The sequence below is a fragment of the Corvus kubaryi genome, unplaced genomic scaffold (assembly GCF_017639235.1).
Source record: "Corvus kubaryi isolate FWS band 111438036 unplaced genomic scaffold, C.kubaryi_AGA036_p1.0 37357, whole genome shotgun sequence".
NCBI lineage: Eukaryota > Metazoa > Chordata > Aves > Passeriformes > Corvidae > Corvus > Corvus kubaryi.
The window spans coordinates 10,198,881-10,208,229 of record NW_024581117.1 but is presented as its reverse complement, the minus strand read 5'-3'; the positions used below and the strand labels follow the sequence as shown (position 1 = coordinate 10,208,229).

The 9,349-nt window shown below is 39.7% G+C and overlaps 1 long non-coding RNA gene across 1 annotated transcript in view; it reads right to left on the bottom strand.

The window, feature by feature from the left end:
• LOC121667066 overlaps positions 1–8,911 on the bottom strand; it is a 34,443-nt gene extending 25,532 nt beyond the window's left edge. The window contains exons 1-2 of the long non-coding RNA XR_006016901.1: positions 2,837–8,911; positions 283–450 (exon numbers count right to left, since the gene is read on the bottom strand). This is a non-coding gene — a long non-coding RNA (uncharacterized LOC121667066). The remainder of the gene's footprint in view (positions 1–282; positions 451–2,836) is intronic.
• Positions 8,912–9,349: the final 438 nt, after the last annotated feature.

Here is a 9,349-nt window from a genome sequence, read left to right as displayed (position 1 = left end):
CTACGACATGGAAAATATTAGTAATGTACATGAAAACAATCTTACTGCAGCTTTACAAGCAGCAATAATTTTGCTTTGATTTGAAACTTTGGGTTGAGTTGCCCATTTTTTAATTTAAAGGAGGACATATGAAGAGACAGCAGAGAAAAGATGAAGCTTTAATAATAACACATCTACTGAAAAGTAGGATTTTTTTTTTTTAAAAACTGGCATTTTTGATCAAAACCTTTTCAAGTGGAAAGTGAAACCACAGCTGAAAAACCCTGACTGCAGAAGCATTACCTGCTTATCGCAGCTGAATGTTGGTTCTCTTGCAGATGGCTGGCTGCAGTCACTCCATATTTATGGCATGTGCTCCTGTGTGTGGTGGGAGAAGGGCTGGCAGTGCTGGTACCAGGGCTGATCGAAGTGATCATTGCTACTTTGCTTACACAGACAGATACTCACATGCTGCAGGGCAAAAATGGGTTGAAAGGCTGAAAGGATGTGGAAACTGCAAGCCATAATGTCTAAAGGTGAGCTGTTATTGCAGTGACTTTCCCAGGTGGAGAGCTTTGAAAAAAGGCTAATACACTGAGAGGTGCCTCTGCAGTTCTGAGGCAGAGGTGTTCAATGACATTAGGCATAGTTTTGCACTCACAATCCTGGTGCAAATAGCTGGACATAACCATGGCTAACCACTCCAGACCCCCAGCTGGATCACAGAGCACAACCACTGGGTGCTCAAACACACAGTGTGGGTGCAGATTTAGTGCCTGTGACCCTGCCGTGTCTCCAGATGGGGCTGCTACAAATGGAGCTGTACACTGGGTGGAAATGCAGGATTTTCTGCAGAAACTTGTCAGTTGTGAAGTTCATTTTAAGAGCTGAATCAGTTATTTACTACCTATATTGTGCTAACACTCAGCTCCGAGGTGCTGTTGCTGTTTACAGCATACAAGGAAACAAAAGGAATATCCAATACCAAGAGGAGATTCACTTTTGAGTTACACAGGCTGTAAGGAAACAGGCAGATGATAGAAAACAGGCAAGCAAATCTGTAAACATAGACCACAGGAATTACGAAGTGCTGTGTGCATTATAAAATCAATGCTGTTATTCACAATGCTGGAAGACAGATTCAGGAGCCTACACTTAGGTAACAATTTCTCCCTTTCTTCCTGTTCTGTCTTTTTATTCATGGCCATAATGTATGTGTTGGGGGGAGAAAAATCAAGAGGATGGCTATGTAAAAATACTGTACTGTGTAAAAGATGCTGTAAATCTCTGATTTGTTTGTCTCTTTCCAATTGTGCAGAACCATGAAGCATGAGCAGGGTTGTCAGCGCCCACAGAGTCAATATTGCTGTGAAAGACTAAATTGTATTCTTTTCCACCTTCTGCTACATTAACAAAATTGCTTGCTAAGTTCTGATTCTAGGACATTTGCAATTTGTAGTAGCTGATGATGATGCATGAAGCAGAAAGAATGTGTTGATTTTTAAACTGGATTCAGTTGTTACAGGAGGAATATTTTGAAATTATTATTTACAAACTCTTAAGAATCATAGTGGAGTGCCCTAACTATATTAATTATGGAATATCAAGATGTTACTTTAAGAGAGTTAATTGTCTAACTAATAGCTGCATTACAAAAGCAGTTATTAGATTGTTCTAGAATCTCTTGCCCCCTCCCCCAGCAATTAATTAGTCAAAATTAAATAAATGGTAATGTTATGGTTAAATGACTCAGGTTCTACATGGCTGTAGGTGATACAGCTGCAGTGCCTTAAGTTCTACTGACAGCCTGAGCTCTCAGAAGAAACATTAAGCAGCAACTGAGTACATGTTTTATGCCTAATGATCACTGAGTTCCATTAAAACATATGTGTACTGGGAAGAAACACATCGTATGAATTAATACGAAATGGCTTTCAAAAAGAAAAGAGCTACTCAGCCCTGTCCTTCCTTTTCTTTAAGCTTAAGGATTCTTGTTAGTGTTTTCCCCTCCTCCCCCCAGAAATTCCTTGATGGTTTTGCCTTTAAAATTCAGCATAGTTTCACAAGACTCTTTTCCAGAACAGCACGTAGAATGTATTGCTGAAACGGAAGGATATTGCACACAAAAATAAACTGGCCGAATAATGTAGCTGCTCTGAATTATTCACAGCTATCTAGCAAGCATTGTTTGCAATGGAGCAACTAAGTAAACAGGATGGAAAATGAGTTTTGGCATGATTCTAGGAATTAGCATTCTCCATTTCTATGGTAACATTGATAAAAAGTTGTTGCTAATAATAATGAAATACACGCAGAATGAAAATAAGTAAGCTAAATAGAAGTCATCTATTGTAAGCCTAAGTGTTTTTCCCTTTCTACTGGGAAACACGTGTACAAGCTTGCACACATCTCAACTTTGGTACAGCACAACTAATGTGTGTATTATTAGCTCAGTTTGCCAGCAAGTAAAGACAGATGTTTGATGAATGCGTATTGACCTAGGGTAGCTATAGGAAGACTATTAACAGAGAAAAACCTGTGAAGAGATTGTGTTTGTTTCACAGGCATTTTGTAGAATCATAGATTCGTTACCAACCACTAATGAATCCAGGGTGTATTAAAATTTTTGGTAGTTTTTCTCTGACAAGCATGCCCAATGATAAAAATACACAGAAAGAACTTTCTCAGCTGAGAAAATGTGCCTAGCACATTTATAGTCTTAGGTAGAAAACAATTTTCTTTACCTCCAGCTATTGATATAATGTATTATATAATTCTTATCAGTACACATATACATATTTATATCTTTTTATAGTTTTATAGATCTGTGTCTAGAAAAAAATATTTTTTGCCTTACCAGGGTTTCTCAAATCTCAGTTGCAGTGGAAGGAAAATAACAAAAAACCATAACGCAAATCTCACCATCCCTTCCCTTAGCAGAAAACTTGTGAAGGTTCCTGATGATACAGAGGAGAGAAGTCTGATCCCATCACCAAATAAATCAAAATCCATTACAGGGAAACAAGGAAGAGAAGGAGGGATGAAGAATTATAAAACCTCATCTGTTAAGCTTTGCCTCAAATACGATCTGAATGTGCAGCAAAGCTCTACCAGCTTTACATAAGCAGGGCTTCTCATTCATTTTCACAGGGTTCTGTATTTTTAAGTTCTAGAGAAAAGGAAAAAACACTGAAAGTTGTCAAATATTTTCAGCTTCTGGGTGGAACTGAATTCCTGATCTGAAAGACAGATTTAGCAAGGTTTCCGGGGCACACTGAAAAATACAAATAATTTAGAGACAGTGTGTGGGAGATGAAGCGTCTAAGTGAACCAGCAGCATCAAGAGCAGCCAGGGGAGAGAATTGTCTAAATCATCTGCAGAAAAGAGTAATACACCTCCTGCATGTGTGCTAGGGGAGGTATAAACAGCTTTTTGCCGAAGAAAAATACATTTGGATCAAAGATACAGTGTGAAACATAATAAAAGCTGCTGAAAGCAGCTCCAGCCAGTGCTGTTAGTGAGTGAGTGTGTGTCAGCCTGTGCTCCTCAGGTGCCCACTGCACCTCCGTGTGCTGGCTTGTGTTTTTGCTCCTCTTCCTTTGGGGGTCAGACCCCAACCTTCACCTTAGATGTCCTCAGGTCTATACCAGAGTTCACACTTGCACTCTGGATAACAGAGTTTGAAAACTCTGTCCACAGTAATTTTTTGTTGGATAGAGGACTAAAATCAGGAGGCTCCTTTGAGAGTTCCAGCCAGGAGAGTGGCTGGACTACCACTGTAGCTCCCAGTGGAAAGCAGCCTGCTTGCCTTGCAAACCAGACATCCCACAGAGCTGCTCGATTCATGGTGGAAAGTGAAACATTGCATAATATGCACTCATTTTGCACAGTTGCAAACAAGCCATGAGTTTATTTAATTCTGCTGGCTATTCCAGTAGGTAGCTATTAGCAGGAATCACATCTGATGGTCATCCAGGTCACACCAGAGTGGACCTGCACCAGGGGCACCACCTGTCTGGACATCCCGGAGCAGTGAGGGCCTGCGGAAAGAGGTTGTGAGCCCTTGGACCAGATTGGTTTTCTCTAACAAAAGGACATACACGCACCAGTGATAGCACAACCTGGGGAGGAGCGAAGGCAAGGAGCAAGGTGAGGGTCTTTCTTATCAAAGGCTTGAGCCCAGCAGTTTAGACCTTAGAGATTAAGAAACATCAAAGACTAAAGCCATTGGAGACCAAAGTACAGCACTGGAGTCTTGATATTGTCACTTGACTAATCTGTTAAGTGTTTGCTTTTTCAGTTGTTATCATTTAGATTGTCATGAACTGCTTAACTAACAGGTGCCTGCCTGGAGTTTGGAGGTTTGCCTTGTTTCTCACTCTAGCAGAACATCTCAGCCATCACGGCTATCCCCCAGTTCCCTTATCACACCAGCTGTGACAGTAGAACATTGGAGAAGCTTTATTTCCTTCTGACCCCTATCATTGAAAACCAGCCAGTTAACACAAGTGGTAAGAAAATGCTGGCAGCTCTGGGCTGCCTTGAGCTGGCCGTCCTGGCCCAGGCATGTCAGTGGGTGTCAAAGCCTTGCGAGGATAAAACTTGCAGCAAAAGCAACTAATTAAACATGTTTAGTCAGGGTATCAGCCTCTGTCACTTCCCACCACATATCAGTGCCATGTACTTAATTTCTCACAGTTGTAAAAGGAAACCTTTCTACTTTTTTCCTGAGAATGCCATTTCCTAAGGAAGATGTCAGGAAAGGCTCGGGAACCCATGGCAATAAATATCTGAATTGTTTGCAACCAGTATTACTATGGGATTAAGCTCATTTGGGGAACGAAACACAAAACTGAAATAACAATCTTTAATTTGTTCAGGGAAAACATTTCAAGAGACCATCCAAAATGCTCTTTGGTGAGGGATATGCAACATCATTTAGATGCCATGTATTTCACACCAGTTATTTTGGAAATTCAAGCTGTAATTTTCTCTAGTCATAGCTGTATACAAATTAAGATAATTAAAAAATTATAATGCATAAAATATGGGTCTTTCAGGAATGAAGAAAACTAATTTGAAAGGTAATTTTCATAAAAATTAAATAAAGAACAGATTAGAAGATGTGCAATCCATGAAATATTAAAAGGTTTAATTTAGGTACTTGCTATAGGACTTCAACTTCAAAAAATAATAAAAAAAGGTAATTTCAAAGATTGACTGGCCTCAAAGGGTGAGAGACAAACATTTGGAATATTAGTTCTGACAGATTTTTCATTTTGTTGTTTCTGCTTCATCCTTTTTCAAAATGCTAATTATTTGTTTCTTTACAGAATATTTTAGTTTGTTCTTAGAATTCTGTATGAAGAGAGGATTGTATTGAGTTCATTTACACCCTAAACATGAAAAGACAAAATCCCCTGCCTTTTAGTGTCACTCTATAAGTAAGGCAAACTCTATTCACACGACAAGTCCTAGCTGGTGCCTTAACTGCTCAATATCCTTAGTGAATCTGGCTAATTAACAAAAACCAAAGCCATGTCATAACCTCAGCACTATTTTTGTAAAGTACTGAACAAAACCAGACTAACAGGATTGTTAGGTAAAGGTAAAGCAGGATCTGTCACTTACCACTTCTGCATTTTTTCCCCAGGACTTCTGAATTTGCTTCTTTGTACAAGGTGACTACTTTTGTCCATGTTTGCACATCTGTCTACATACTGATCTATAAAAAGTGTTTCTATTTCTATAGATAACAATCACACTTTAATACTTTACTAGTACAGTAATTTTTCTCCAGAGTAGAGCTGTTTATTCCAATTATTTACTCTCCTAAGCGCACCTTTCTCAGGTGATTCTTACTAAATGCACTTTTTTCATCACTTCTCAGCTGTACTTCTCTTGACATGTGAACTCCTAAACCTCATGCATTAAAAAAATTCTATTATTACATCAGTACTTTATTTATAAGCACAGACTGAAACTGGTACAGGATTTCCTTTTCTCTTCCTGTAACCAGTGCAGCCAAGTCTAGATTAATGCTGGGACTTCAGCATAGAAACACAGCCACAAATCCTAACATCCTAAGTATTTTCTCTTTTTAATCAATTTTGCCTTTAGCCAAAATTCAGGTAATGTAGAAATAAACCTGTCAGATGTAATTTCACTTCTCCGGTCCCTCTGCTGGAGAGCATGGAGCCATGCTGTTCATAAGTGTGGGTATAACTGCTGGGAAGCCTCTAGCCAAAGTCCCTTTTCCAGTGTATCTCTCCTTCCATGTTTTAATTTAAAAAGAAAGTATTAAACTAATCATTTAGATGTAGAACTCTTCCTCGTACTCAGAGGGAAAGCAAAGATTTCATTGCTTGGCTCTCGCAGCACCCTCTGGTCATCCCATTAAACACAGGTCCCAGAACGGGACATTTTTAAGCATGCATTGATTCACTTTACCAGAACAATTCTTTGCCATGATTGCTTCTCTCATATCATTTATCTCTTCAGCTAAAAATCAGTTATTCACCAGCTGAGATTTATTGGGCCTGACCTCTGCTGGAGCCAACACCAGCAGTATTACAGAGAACCCTTGAACAGTTACAGGCCAAACCACTGGGTAGATGGAAACCCAGAGAACTGGAATGGCGTGCCAAAGAGTTAGAGAAAACTGCTGGAGAGATTTATGAATAAAACCTGGGATTCAAGGAAGGGATCAGTTCACACTTTTATCAGGCTACTCACATGAGGAAAGAAAAAACCCTGCTCTTCTAGGTGCATGCATGACTTGATCTGACAGGGTTGTTTGCAGTTCTGCCTGGGATGTTTTTTGTGTAAGAGCAACCACAGGACCAAAATCCATGACTGTGATTGTCACAGCAAGCGCTGCTTGCGGAGCCTCCCGCCCCGGCACTTGCGGGCTCTGGGCCGTCACGGCAAGCCCTGGTGCTCCTTACAGAGACTGCCCTTCATCCGGAGTACAGCAGAGGGGGAACAGGCAAAAACCACGTGAAAAACATCACAAACCTTTTGAACTGGTTTTTCCTTGAAGTGTGTGCCTAGCAGTGATTTGTAAAAACGCTGAAGAGGCTGGTACCGCAGCGCGGTCTCTTGCTGCTGTACCTTGCACTTTGGCACGTACGTCCTGCACTTTGCCAACAGCCCTTTCACACAGCTTAATCCTTATCCAGGCCAATCTTAACATGAGGATTTACAGGACAGACACGTAGGATTTCTCAGTTAGGGCTATGTCATATACACAGATTTTCCCAGGGGTCCCTTTGAGTCTCCTTTATGAGTACAGTACAAGGCAAAGATGCAATGGCAACAACCAGAGTTTGGCCCAGTTTATTCACCCTTAAAGAAAAGCAAGAAGCTACAGAGTGCACTGAATGACAAGAAAATGTTTGTTTACTGGACTAAAGCCTGGAGATCCTTCCCTGGTACAGATAATAGAAGCAGTTTTGTGGTGTGCCAGCCAAGAAAAACATCCGTTGCTCAGCATGGCATCCAGCTAAACTAATCTTTGTTTTCCACGGGAGATGTTTTTTCAATAATTTCTAAGAGCTAAAGGACTTCATTAAGAATCATGCAAGCATTGATCCAGATGTTAAACCTCTCTGTACAACGGGAAGCCCTCTCAGAAAGCAGTAAAGGATAATTGGTCCATTATTATCTGGTCTTGAGAAAAGAGAGCAATATCGCCTATTTAATGTTACTATACAGAGGAATTTATTTCATTGTGTACATGCTGTTCGAACACATTTAATTATAATGGTTTTGTGTAATTAAAGTTCAGGTAAACATTAAATTTCAACCTCTTGTAGCCCTGAAATTCATTACTGTTGCTAAATCTTATCCAAAGAAAAGCTTAACACATGAGAAGTGAAACAGAGCTCCTTTTTAAATAACCAAAGCCAAGCAAAAGTAGTATTTCTCAGTTGTTCCTTGTAGACTTTTCTTTAGTTCTTATTTGTATATTAGTTTTCTATCAGCTTTAATCTTGGCAAATGATAATATTGTAAAAATAATTCTTAGGCTGATAAACACAAGCACACAATGTTCAACAGGGCTCCAGCAGAGACTGAAGGCAGTGTGAGACCATGATTTCTTGCACACTGAATTGTGATGTGTCTGGCAGCCACTCACCACCGGTGGGATCCTTCCCTTACGGTGAGAGATCCTTAGACGGAGGCATCCTTCTCTTAAATAGAGAAGGTTGTCCACTGATCACATTAAAAGTCCCTGATCCCTTGCTGAATGTTGCCTTTTCAGAAATCAGGGCATCCCTTCAGTGTGAGGGCCTGGACACTCACTCCTTGGAGCTCAAGATTTTGTCTGAAGATGTCCTTAAAAACCATAAGGGATGGCATGGCCAGAGTCCAATAACTAGATTTGATACTGTCTGTAATTAGACTTTCATCTTCACTGCTTCTTTATTAAAAAAGCAGAAGGATAATACATTTAAAATTAATGAATGAGAAGATTAAGGGACTGAACTAATGTAAAGAAAACAAAATTGTTTTTGTAATTTGTAAAACGTGCCAGACTCTAACAGGCAGTTTAGAAATGCTTATTAACACAGGCAGAGAGAGACAGGAGGGAAAAAGGTACAGATCTAGAAAGGCTATAGATGTAATTATGGGTGTCCTCAGAGTCTGACATATTAGGCAATTTTGAAACAAATTCGTAATGAAAATCCTTTTAATGAAACATATTAATGAAATCCACATTGATATTATTGTTGGGATGTAGGCAGAAATTCACTTAAAAGAATTACTTCCATGCCAATCAGTTTTTCCAATTTAATTTGGAGCAGCCTGAATTTACCGAAAAGTACAAAATTGATTTATTTCTAAAGATCACATCTTGTAGAAAATGGCATTGTTCTGTTTGTGGAGGGAATTTGCCATCATTTCTCTCTGTTCTTGCAGGTCTTGGATCAATGCAACTTCAAGCAAGAGCCTTGACTCTGGCCTTTTTCCTGGAGAGCTCTCTGGAGGCTGGGCTGTGCCCGATGCAGGGTCTGGTGAGGGGCAGTGCTGTCTCTAGCTGTGGGACAAAACTCAGGCTGCAATCAGGGGTATGCTATTCCTTCACAGCAACAGACAACAGAAGCACATTTAAAATTTCTGTAGTTAATCTGGCCTTTTAGATTACTTTTGAAAGTGTTTTTTAGGTGAAGGCAAAGCAAATGCAGAAGAAGTCTAAAAAAAAAAAATGTTCTGTTAGGTTTTGGGTTGGGGAAAAAATTCTTTGTTCCTTGTGGTTAGACCATCATCACCATTAAACTTGAACTCTAACCCGCTTCTGATTCATGCAAAATAAATGGTAATTGCTCATAACTATAAAAATCTAAAGGAAACCCATTAACACTTC